We start from the raw sequence: 12,807 nt of genomic DNA, 5'->3' as shown, positions 1-12,807 counted from the left end.
AAAGTAGATTTGTGGCTGCCAGGGGCTAGGGGAAGTTGGGAGAGTAAGGGGGTGATAGCTAATGGGCACAGAGTTTCTTTCTGAGGTGATGAAAATGTGATAAATATATGAAAACTGTTAAATTGTACACTTTAAATGGAAGAATTGTATGGTAGGTGAATTATAGCTCAATAAGGCTATTAAAAATTAAATGGTTTAAGATTCAGCCTTTACAAAGACAAATGAGTTTATATATATTTATATATATATATAAAGAGTCAGGAGGTCATCAGAGGGTGGCACTTATGTGTGCCTCAGCAGGACACCAGAGACAACCAAAGCAGATACAACTCCAGGTACTGGTTTGCCCAAGGGCTGTGGAGACCCACAGGTTCTATGGTCATGGCAGATGGCTCTGGAGTTCAGTGCCGTATCAGTGGGCCCTACTTTGGAGTTTGTGTTCCTGAGTGTGATGGAGTTGGACTCAGATGTGAACTTTCTACACATGCCTCTTCTGTTACTTTTACTGAACCTGTGGTTGGTGCTGGGGTTGGTGTATACTCAGGAGATCTGAATCTCTGGACTGGCCATGTGACAGCTGGGCCCTGAGCCTCAGCAGAGTTGCAACTCCTGTTCTCTGGTTTGTTGGACTTGTCGAGGTCAGCTAAAATGGAGGTGAAAATGGTCAACCACCACACCAGGGAATCGAGAGTGCCTACAACTGCAAGCAGGAGAATTGCATCTACCATCCATGTGGAATCTAAGGCCCCTCTCAATATGGAGGTGGAGTGAACATCACCATCCCAGGGTCCACAGGATGGAGGAATAAAATATTCCTCATTAGAGTAGACTCACTGATATTCTACTATAGAACTATTGTGATTAGTAATGGAAGAAATTGTAGCATCGATGTGGAGACAGTGGCCATGGAAGTTGCTGAGGACAGAGAGAGGGAGGAAGAGATGTGATGTGGGGGCATTTTCGGGACTTGGAGTTGTCTTAAATGATATTGAAGGGACAGATGCTGGACATTATATTTCCTGCCGTAACCCTCTGAATGGACTGGGGGAGAGTGTAAACTACAATGTAAACTATTATCCATGTGGTGCAGCAGTGCTCCAAAATATAGTCACCAAATTAAATGAGTGTGCCACAATGATAAAAGAGGTTGTAGATATGGGAGGAGTAGGGTGAGGGGGTGGGGGTATATGGGAACCTCATATATTTTAATGTAACATTTTTTTGTGATCTATATATCCTCAAAAAATACAATTAGAAAAATGATGGGGTGGGGGTGGGGAGTGGAGTATATGGGAACCTCTTGTGTTTTTTAATGTAACATTTTGTGTGATATATTAACATTTTAAAAAGATGATTAAAAAATAAAATAAAAAATTTTAAAAAGGCTCAGCCTTTAAGGAGCTCACAAGTCAGAGAGGGCCAAGAAGCAGATATGTCCCAGCAGAGTGATGAGGGCCACAGCTCCAGGAAGCATAGGTGGGGGCAAGAGGTGGCCTGGGGGATTAGGGCTGGCCAAGGACAAGTGCCTGAGTCCTGGTGTGAAAATAACAAGTTTTCCACCAGAGGCCACACTGGTCTAATAATTTAGGAAGAGAGGGGTGCATCTCTCAGCTTAGGGAGTGAGGCCGAATGGGGAGGCAATCCTGGAAGGCTTCCTGGAGCAGGTGATACTGGGCCAAGTGCTGAAGAATGAATCAGGCAGAAAAGTGAGGGGCAGAAAAAGACACCACAGAGGGGGCAAAGGCACACTCGGGGAATGTGCTGAGGGGCTGAGGGGCTGAGTGCTGGGTAGGAGCTGGTGGGAGGCTGAGAGGGAACTTTGGAGGGGTGGGGGGGTCTTACCCCTTCCGGTCTGGCACTACCCCTCCTCTTTTCCCCAATGTGGGCCTTGGTTTCAACAGCAACAGCAAAAGCCTTCCATCTCAGAGGCTGCAAGTCTCTGAGTTAGCCACTGATATTGAGTTAAGAGGACAAACAAGTGACAGGGAGCAAGTCCCGGGGTGCCCACGGCAGGAAACGAGACCTCTCAGACACTAGGTACCCACGGGCCACATCCCACCACCCCAGGAAACATCAGCGCCTGAGAGAAATTCAAACAGGAACCCAGGTGACTTCCCCTGGGCAGATTCCAAGGAAGAAGCGAAAGTGGCATCGAGAGGGGCCACCCCACCAGCTTTGCACCCACCAGCCACCAATCAAAAGAGCAGGCAGGTGAGAGAAGCAGGTGCCCGGGCATGGGCCCCGTCGCCCTGCTCCACGTGCCCTCGCCCACCCACCAGTCAGCTTCGAGTCAGCTGAACTGCGGGCCTCGGGCCCCCCGCGGCCCTCGGACTTCCCAGCACAGCCGCTTTCCTCGCCCTTCCCGCTGCTGCCTCCCTGGGTCGCTGAGGCCCTGGCATTTACACATCCTGAATTTGGAGCCAGACGATCCGGGTTCAGCTTCTGGCCTTGTGGTGATTTAACTGTGGGCTCGGAGCCTCAGTTTGCTCCCCTGTGAAATGGGCATCGGGCTTGCTGCTCTCTCTTTCTATTCCCAGCAAATTGGAAGACAATGTGTCATAGGTGACAATGAGGATCAATGCAGAATTGCTTTAGTGTGGAAACCCTTGGTGGCAAAGCAGATCTGAGGGAAGGGCGAAAGTGGGCATGATGAGGTCAATCCCTCTACTGTTGTTTTTTTACATTTTTATTGCAGTGACATATACACATCACTCAATTTCCCATTTTAACCACTTTCCTGTGTATAATTCAGTGGCATTAATTACCCTCTCAACACTGTGTTCTCATCCCCAGCATCCATCACCAGCACTTTCCCATTCCCCAAGTGGAATCTCTGTGCCCATTCACAATCACTCCCCATTCCCCCTTCCCAGTCCCTGGCAACCCCTGATAGCTTTCTGTTTCTAGGAATTTGCTCATTTCTTATAAGTGAAGTCACACGATATTTGTCCTTTGTGTCTGGCCTATTTCACTCAGCATAACGTCTTCCAGGTTCTTCATCTTGTTCTGTGCATCAGAACTGCATTCCTTTTCGTGGCAGGCTACTATTCCATTGTATGTCTAGACATACCACATGGTCTTTGTCCGCTCCTTCATCTACTGACACTGGTGCTGGTTCCCCCATGCTCTTTTGTGCAGCATTTTCACCTTTAAAAGCATCTTCCCATCTGTCTTTACCCCCATCTGACAGGAGACAAAGCTGAGGTAAAGCAGTGGTGTGACTGAGAGCACCCCACACAGGGGATGTCGGGTGCCTCTGGGCCTGGGCCTCTGACGCTGAGCTGGGGTGACAGGACCCTGGCGCTTTTCACACAGCAGCCCCTACCCAAGGCAGGAGGCCACACCACCACCCAACTCCAACTTCTGGGTCCCTGGAGGGTGCGCAGCCTGCAGTGGGGGAGATTCACAAGCACGTCCTCAGGTAGCTTAAGGCCCCTCATGTGGAAGAGGAGTTAGGCGAGTTCTAGGTAGTCCCAAGGCAGAAGCAGGACAAGTGCTGGGAGTTATAGGAACAGAGAAGAGATTTCAGCTCACTGTGAAAAGAAGCATTCCAAATACACTGAACTGGATACAGACGGAGAAGGCCACCTGAGGGGTAGTGAGCTCCCTGCTGCTGGAGGTGATCAAGTGCAGGCCAGACAACCAGCTGGCTGAAGCAGTTCAGAGTGGAGCAAATTCTGTGGTAGCATTTCACCTAGAGCAGGGCTCCTCAATCTTGATACTGTTGACCTTGGAGCAGATAATTCTTTGATTTTTAAAAATAGTGATAACATCCATGTAATATAAAATTGGCCATTTTAACATTTTAAGCATACTATTCAGTGCATTGATTACATTCAGTGAGCTGCCATCACCGCCCTCCCTTACCAAAACTTTTTCATCCTGCAACCAGTAACTCTGCGCCATTGAATAATAACCCCAATTCCCCTGCCCTCTGTTTCTATATCTTTGCTTATTCTAGATATTTCACATAAGTGGGACCATACAGTATTTGTCCCTCTGTGTCTGGCTTGTTTCACTCAACATGACGTCTCCAGGGCTCATCCATGTTGTCACAGGTGTCAGGACTTCACCCTCTTTACGGCTGCCCAATATCCCATTGTGTGCCTGTGCCACATTTCTTCATCCACTCACCTGTCGATGGACGTGTTTGGCGCTGTGCATACTCCGCTGTGAGCCCTGGTGCACACGTGTGGCTGGGTGATAGCTTGCTGTGGGCTCTCCTGAGCATTGTAGCATATTAGCAGCATCCCTGACCTCTACCCACTAGGCACCAGCAGCAGGCCCCACCATCCCATCTGTGACAACCAGAGTCCCCAGACCCTGCTCCATGTGCCCAGGAAAGCAAAGCAGGCCTCGTTGGAAAACTGGCCTAAAAGACCTTAATGACTTTTAGGTAAGATTCCATCATACTCCACGTGTAACCACAAGAACCATGATCGGGAAGCAGATGTGGCTAAAGCAAGCAACTGGGCTCCTGCCTACCACATGGGAGGGCCCGGGTTCAGTTCCTACGCCTCCCAAAGAAATCGAGCAAGAGAGCGAGCTGACAGGACAGGCTGGTGCAGTGAAGTGATGCAAGGAGGAAAATAAGTGAGAGACACAACAAAGCAGGCACTGAGGTAGCTCAAGCAATTAGGTGCCTCCCTCCACATGGGAGGTCCGTGTTCAGTTCCAATGCCTCAAAAAGAAGATGAACACACAACAAATAGACACAGAAAGTGCAAACAACCCAGGCGGTGGGAGGTTGTGGAGTAAAGAAATAAATAATAAATCTTAAAAATAAAAAGAACCACTGTCATTTTTGGAGCCCCTCGTGGCCTGTGCCATGCCAGGAGTCTTATACATCACCTCGTGGAATGTCGCAGCTGCCTCAGTGGTCCCTCCCTTGCACCGTTCTTCCCCACCCCCTGCCTGGCTTACTCTGTCCTCTTATGTCCCAATGGTGAATCAACCCCCTCCTCCTGGAGGCCCACCTGTCCCCATCATGTTCACAACCCCCTTCTTTCATTGCATCCCAACACCCCACTTCTTCCCTGAAGAGCGCGGCACTCTGTGAGTCTCCATCTGACACCGTCTTCCCACCGACAGCGACTCCTGGAGGCACCTGGCTGGCTCATCTCTGGTCCCCAGGAGCAGGGCCTCAGTGGAGTGAGGCGGAGACATGGCTCGGTGGCACTGACGGACCAGCCACGGCGCCCAGGCAGCCTGCTCCTGCAGCCTGAGCAGAGCCGCTGCCCTGCCAGCCAGCCCCTCGGACCACCCCTTCTGCAGACAAGGCCCGCCGGGCCCCTGCTCCCCAGCTCCTCCACGCAGAAGCCAGCCATGTCCAGAGAGCAGGAGGGAAGGGCCTGGAGAGCACAGGCCCCTCCCCAGGCCCCAGAGCCCACACCAGGCCCTCTCGTCCAAGCTGGAGGACGTCACTCCGGAGCCCAGTCAGGGCCTGGTGGGGACGTGGTCAGGGCTGAGGGTGTCCTGGGCAAGTGGGTGTCATGGCACAGCATGGGGAGACCCCCATGCCTGGTGGTCTACCCCCATCCTGGGGGTGCCTCTGCCCCCCCCTCCTCCTCTCAGGGCCTCAAAGCTTTCCTTTGTAAAGTGAGGAATATTTGAAAGTGAACATCAGTGATTTTCACGCTTTCACTTGCATTGTAATTTTGATTTTAACGAAAGTACCTCACCCCCTTATTAAAGGAAAATTGCACACGCTATCCCAACATGCAAGACTCCAATACGAAAAAACTTCTAGGCACCCCCATGTCCCACCCTGCCCCACACTGGCCCTGGGTAACTTCCCAGCTCTGCAGGCTCCGGGGAGCCCTTCAGGTCCGGGCGTCTGTGAGTCCCGATTGGCCCCACTGGACACGGCGCAGATATGGGGTGAGTCCAGGCCCTCCAGGGTCCTCAAGGCCCTGGGTGGTGGCGGTGACTCATGTCATCCTTGAACACGCTGAGATTCTTGATATCTGAGTATCCTGTTTATTTCTGTGGGTCTCTGGGAAACAGGAACCACAGTACCCAGCAAAGAAAACTTACGGAACTCATTACCCCAGAAAGGGTTGGGCAGTGCTCACTGTGTTTGAATGATGGGGCCTCAAATCGAGACACCCAGGCCTGATCCCAGCCTGAGAGCAGCAGCCCCGGCCCAAGGGAGCAGTGGTGGTGACAGCAGCTCCAGCATTTTCCCTCTTTTTTTTAAGGAGGTACCGGGGATTGAAGCCAGAACCTCATATTTGGGAAGCAGGCACTCAACCACTGAGCAACAACCACTCCCCAAAATATTATTTTTTCAGGTGGTACCAGGGCTTGAACCCAGGACCTCATACATGTGTGAAGCAGGTGCTCAACCATTGAGCTACAACCGCTCCCATTTTCTCATGTTTACAAATTGATAAACTGAGACTCACCACAGAGGAAAGTAACTGGCAGTTCCTCAGAAAGTTATCTAAGAATCATCATATGACCTAGCAGTCCCATTCCTAAGTATAAACCCAAAATAACTGAAACTGAGGACTTAATTTCTACCCCCGTGTTCATCACGGCACTATTCACAAGAGACAACAGGTGAAAGCAACTCAGGTGTCTATCAACAGATGAATAAACAAAATGTGGTATATGCACGCAATGGAATATTATTCAGCCATTAAAAGGAATGAAGTTCTGATGCATGCTATAACATGGATGAACTTTTTTGAGTAAAATGGGCTAGACACAAAAGGAGAGATATCGTATGATTCCATTTAAATGAAATAACTAGAATATGCAAATCCATAGACAAAGTAGATTAAAGGTTCCTAGGGGCTGTGGAGAGGGAAATGGGGCTTTATGGCTACATGGGTGCAGGATCTTGCGGGTGATGAAAAAGTTCTGGAAATGGATGTGGTGATGGTAGAACAAATGTAAATGCAATTAATGCCACAGAATTGTACACACAAGGGTAGTTAAAATGCTAAATTTTCTGCTATATATGTTACCACAATAAAAAATGATTAAATAATAATCAAAAAAGAAAGTAACAGGCTCAGAGCCCTGGAGTTGCCAGCAAGTGGCTGAACCAGAATCATTGCCTTCCCCATTGGAGGCCTCGAGTGGCCGTGAGCAAACCAATTTGTTCTGGGAGCTTGGTCCTGAATCTGGAAACAGCAGGTGTGTGGCTGGAGCATGCCTTCATGCCGACACACATGTGCTGACCCCACATGGGCACGGGGTCAGGTTAGACACCGGAAATAGAGAAATGAATAAGGCCCTGCTTGTCTGGGAACCTGCTGTCATGGGCCCAGAACAGTGTGACAAGTGCCATGTCAGAGCTAACTCTGCCAGGCCGTGGGTGGGGAGCCATTGGAGAAGGCTTCACCTAGAAAAGGAGGCCTGAGCCAATTGGGAGATTGCATAGTCAAGTGGTAGAGAGAGGTGGAGGGAAAAGCATTTCCTCCAGAGAGAACAGTCTATGCTAAGGAGAAGAGGCATGAGGCCAATCTTGAAGAATTCCTCCAACTCTAACTCTTCAGTACTGAAGGGTCACCATTAAGAGATGAAGAGGGGAGAAAGGGTGGGTATCTGGGGGTCAATATCTCAGGTTCCAGGCTTCAGGGAGCTTGGGGCTGCCCATAGGAACCTTTCTAATACTTATGAGAGTTTCGGAGTCAGTTCTTATTAGATCCAGGAGAGCCCTTTAGGGATCTACCATCCAACAGGCTCATTCTATAGTTGAGAACACTGAGGCAGGACCAGCCTCTTGCCCAAAGCCAGTCAGGCAGTGTCAGAGCTGGACTGGGACCTGGTCTCCCCGGAGGTCCCAGGAGCCTGGCCCTGAGGCCACCGTCAGGGCATGAAGCATATTTTTTAGATTGTGCTGGACATTGTTCTGAGTTTCATATCGCTCATCTCAGGGTAACCCTGTTCTACAGATGAGGCAGAGAGGCAGAGAGAGGTTCAGGAACTTGCCCAAGGTCACACAGCCAGTCCCTGGGGACTCTGTGTCCTCTAGAATCCAGAACAGCCCTGAGTGCCCATTGTGGACACCGACAGGGGATGGTCTTCTTCGGGGCTCAAGGCCGACTGGATGGAGCAGGGATTTACAGTCCAGCTGGGGAGACAGACACAGAAAAGATCATTCCCTTGAGTGTGGGGGAGAGGTCAGCCTGGGGCTGTAGGGAGAATTCCCACAGGGAAGCTTCTTGAGCTGAACCTCAAAGGAGAAATAAAATTATCCAAGGAAGAAGAAAGGGAAGGACACTTAGGCATGCTGCCTGAGTGCACAGAACTGAGGGAACAGAAAGGAGCCTGGTGTACTGGGAACTGCACACGGGTCAGTCTTTGTCAGAACAGACAGCAGGAAGTGGGGGGTGTGAGGCTGAGAGGGGCGCAGGGGCCAGACTGAGGCTTTGGACCCTCTCCTGTGGGTACGGGGAGCCATGGAGGGTTTCAAGCAGGAGCTTCATGAGTAGATTTTTGTTTTAAAAATGTCCCCCTGGCCCCAGCCTCGACTCGGGCCTTGGGCCAGGCTTGGTGAGGCTGGGATAGGAGCGGGCCTCTCTGCAGAGCTCTCCTTCTGAGGGCTCCCTTGCTGTGTCCAGGTCCCAGCCTTTGCTTGGCAGTTGTGAGATGAAGCTGAGATTCGGAACAGGAAGAGCTGTGCTTGGTTGATCCCCTCCCTGCCCCTTCTGTTCAAGTCTCACATGGAAGAGAAAAGGTCTTCAACAGAATTTAGCCCAGAGCAAGCCTTTGTGTGGATGAGAGAAGTAGTTGCCTGTGGGAAAGAGAACTAATGGAACACTAAGGGAAGTTTTGTCAGTGTTTCCCCAGAACGCAGCCCTGGAAGAGTCTGCTGGAGAAGGATCCATGACACCTTATGAACTGCATCCCCACCAAACTATATTAAAGGCTCTGGGAAGTCCTGCAATGGAAAACATCTTTTATGTTTTGTTTCACCCAGTGTTCTCCAAACCTTTTTATTTTTTGGGAGGTACCAGGGATTAAACCCATAACCTTGTACATGGGAAGCAGGCGTTCAACTGCTGAGCTACATCTGTTTTCCTCTCCTCTCCAAGCCTTTTTTTTTTTTTTAAGATTTATTTATTTCTGCCCGCCTTGTTTGTGGTCACTATTCATTGTGTGCTCTCTTTGTCTGCTCATCTTCTTTTAAGGAGGCACTGGGAACCGAACCCAGGAACTCCCATGTAGAAGGAAGGTGCCCAATTGCTTGAGCTCCCTCCCCTTCCTGCTTGCTATGTCTCTTGTTGCATTTCCTTGTTGTCTAATTTTGTCATTGTTGAATCATCTTGTCATGTCAGCTCACTCTGCCACCCTGTCATGTCAGCTTGCTGTCTTGCTTGTCATCTTTAGGAGACACCAGAACTAAACACAGGAACTCCCATGTGGTAGGCAGGGGCCCAACTACTTGAGCCACATCCGCTTCCCTCTCCAAATCTTTTTGATGTGAAGTGCTTTTTTCCTCTGAACACCAATGAACTTCCCTAGAAACTGGAGAGCAGCAGAACCCACTTTGGTCAGCGATGGTATAGAAGAAAGAGCAACAGACCAGGAGTCAGAGGCTGGGGCAGATAAAGGTCCTGACAGGGGCACTCACTACTTCTCTGAGCCTCAGTTTCCTCCTGCTACCTCCTGTTTGGCCATTGTCTTGTTGTACATAATGTATGAACACACTGCCTCCTGGGGAGCTTGTGTTTCCATCTGGGGGTAGCTAGTATGGGGCACAGGGCCTGGTACTGAATGATTGAATGAATAAATGAATATATGAATGAGTGAGAGCCTAAAATGAGACTCAGCATTGCTTCAGCAGCACACATACTAAAATTGGAATGACACAGGTTAGTGTGGCCCCTGCGCAAGGATGATACACAAATTCATGAAGCGTTCCATATTTTTTTTACAAAGTCCAGCATCCTGTCTTGATAAGAACATTTCAAAAGATAAGATTAGAAGGAAACTTCCTCAAGACGATAAAGGGCATATATGAAGAACCCACAGCTAGCACCATACTCAAGCCTTTAGCCTTTCCCTCTAAGATCTGGAACAAGGCAAGGATGTCCACTGTCACCGATCTTATTTAACATTGTGCTCAAAGTACTTGCTCAAGCACTCAGGAAAGAAAAAGAAATAAAAGGCATCCAAACTGGAAAGGAAGAAGTAAAATTTTCACTATTTGCAAATGACATGATCCTATATATAGAAAGTCCAGAAAAATCTACAACAAAGCTTCTAGAGCTGGTAAAGCAGTTCAGTAAAGTGGCAGGATATGGGATCAACATGCAAAAATCAGTAGCATTTCTGTACACTAATAATGAGCAATCTGAGGAAGAAATCAAGAAAAAAATTCTATTTATAGTAACAACTAAAAGAATCAAATATCTAATACCTAAGAATAACCTTAACTAAGGATGTAAAGGATTTTAGATGACATTGCTAAAGGAAATCAAAGAAGACCTAAATAAATGGAAGAATATTCCATGTCATGGATTGGAAGACTAAATATCATTAAGATGTTTATCCTACCCAAATTGACAGATTCAATACAATCCCAATGAAAGTTCTAACAACATTTTTTACTGAACTGAAAAAGCCAATTATCAAGTATACTTGGAAGGGTAAAGGGCCCCCAATAGCCAAAAACATCTTGAAAAGGAAGAACAAAACTGGAGGAATCACGTTACCTGACTTTAAATCATACTACAAAGCTACATTGGACAAAACTGCATGATATTGATACAAGGATAGACATTCTGATCAAAGGAACTAAATTAAGAGCTCAGATATAAACCCATGCATATTTGGCCAACTGATATTTGACAAGGCCATTGATCCAATTCAACTGGGACAGAATAGTCTCCCCAAAAATTGGGGCTTGGAGAATTGGATATCCATATCCAAAAGAATGAAAGAGGATCACCATTTCATGCCCAATATAAAAATTAACTCAAGATGGATCAAAGACCTAAATATAAGAACTAAGACATAAAGCTCCTAGAAGATAATATAGGGTATCTTTTATGAGACCTGGTAATAGGAAATGGTTTCATAAACTTTACACCTGAAGCACAAGCAAGAAAAAAACAGAAAAATGGGACCTCCTCAAAATTAAAAAGCTTTTCTTCTTCACAGGAGTTTTTCAAGAAAGTAAAAAGGCAGCCTACTCAAGGGGAGAAAATATTTGGAAACTACCTACCTGATAAAGGCCTAATTTCCAACATATAAAAAGAAATCTTACATCTTGAAAATAAAAAGACAAACAATCCATTTTTTAAAATGGGCAAGAGAATTGAATAGACACTTTTTCAAAGAGGAAATACAAATGGCTAAAAAGAACATGAAAATATGTTCAACATCACTACATCACTAGAAAATCAAAACTACAATGAAATAACATCTTACACCTCCTAGACTGGCTGCTATTAAAAAAATCCAGAATACTACAAGTGTGGAGAGGATGTGGAAGAATAGAAACTCATCCGCTGCTCATAGGAATGTAGAATGGTGCAGCGACTGTGGAGATCAGCTTGGCAGTTCCTCAGGAAACTAAGTACAGAATTGCCCTATTATCTGGCAATCCCACAGCTAGGAATATACCCAGAAGAATTGACAGCAGGGATGTGAACAGATATATGCACACCAATGTTCATTGCAGCATTATTTATAATTGCCAAAAGTTGAGGGCAAACAAAGTGTCCTTCAATGTATGAATGGAAAAATAAAATGCAGTATATACATATGATGGAATATTACTCAGCTCTAAGAAGGAATGAAGAATTGACATTTGTGACAACATGGTTAAATCTCTAAGATCTTATGTTAACTGAAACCAGGCACTAAAGGACAAATATTGCATGATCTCACTGATACAAACTACAGATATTGAGCAGACTCACAGAGGTAGAGTATGGAAGATAGTTTACCAGGGGAGAGAAAGTGAGTAATGAGTGGTGAGCTAATGCTCAATCTGGGTAAAATCTATCATAAGGTGGGTGGAGGAGGTTTGGTAGTGGATGAGGTGATGGTGGTGGAGTGATGGGAATGGTACAGTGATGCTGGAGTGTGAGTGTGAGCAAGGTTGGGGATTGGGTTGGACTATCCATAGAGCTGGGGGGAGGGCGGGAGGAAGGAACACGTGAGCTTTGGGGAGGTTGAGGACTGTGGTTGTGAGTACAATTTTGAGTGTTCTTTTAACAACTATGGCAGGGGGAGGGTCCCTGGTGCAGGACAGCAGTGGTGGGGTAGGTGTTGAGAAGGGTGCACATGGGGCATGCCTCTGTGGAATACGAATGTGTTCATGTAGTCATAGGGTATTATCTCAGTGGGTGGAGACCCACACGACAACCAAGAAAATATTAAATTCCCATCCTGCAGGCTCTTGCTATGTTTTCTAATAGAGTGGCAAGAATCTAGAGTACATAGGCAGTGCTTAATAAAAGAAAACAGACCAATACGCCAAGACCTCAATATTAATGCTTGTACTTATGAACCTTATTCTTGTAAAATTGAAACCTAACCTAATAATATACATTGCCTAAGAGTTTACCTCCTGGGAGCAGATGTGGCTCAAGCAGTTGAGTACCTGTTTACTACTTGGGAGATCCCAAGTTTGGTTCCCAGTGCCTCCTACAAACAATAACAAACAGTGAGTAAAGAAATGTGAAAACCAACTCAGCAAGGAAAGGTAAAAACCAACAGCTAAGCCTAATGGGGCTCAGCAGTTGAGTGCCAGCTTCACATGAGGTCTCTAGTTCAATCCCTGGCCCAGGTACCTAAAAAAATTAATTAATTAATAAAAGAAAAACAAAAAGGTTACCA

The 12,807-nt window shown here is 47.2% G+C and overlaps 1 pseudogene; it reads left to right on the top strand.

Moving 5' to 3' along the window:
* Window positions 1-9,790: 9,790 nt before the first annotated feature.
* On the top strand, window positions 9,791-9,888 carry LOC131273579 (U6 spliceosomal RNA; annotated as a pseudogene).
* The last annotated feature ends 2,919 nt before the right edge of the window (window positions 9,889-12,807 follow it).

Source organism: Dasypus novemcinctus, chromosome 15 (assembly GCF_030445035.2).
Source record: "Dasypus novemcinctus isolate mDasNov1 chromosome 15, mDasNov1.1.hap2, whole genome shotgun sequence".
In the NCBI taxonomy this organism is placed as follows: Eukaryota; Metazoa; Chordata; class Mammalia; order Cingulata; family Dasypodidae; genus Dasypus; species Dasypus novemcinctus.
This window is presented reverse-complemented; position numbering and strand designations above follow the sequence as displayed.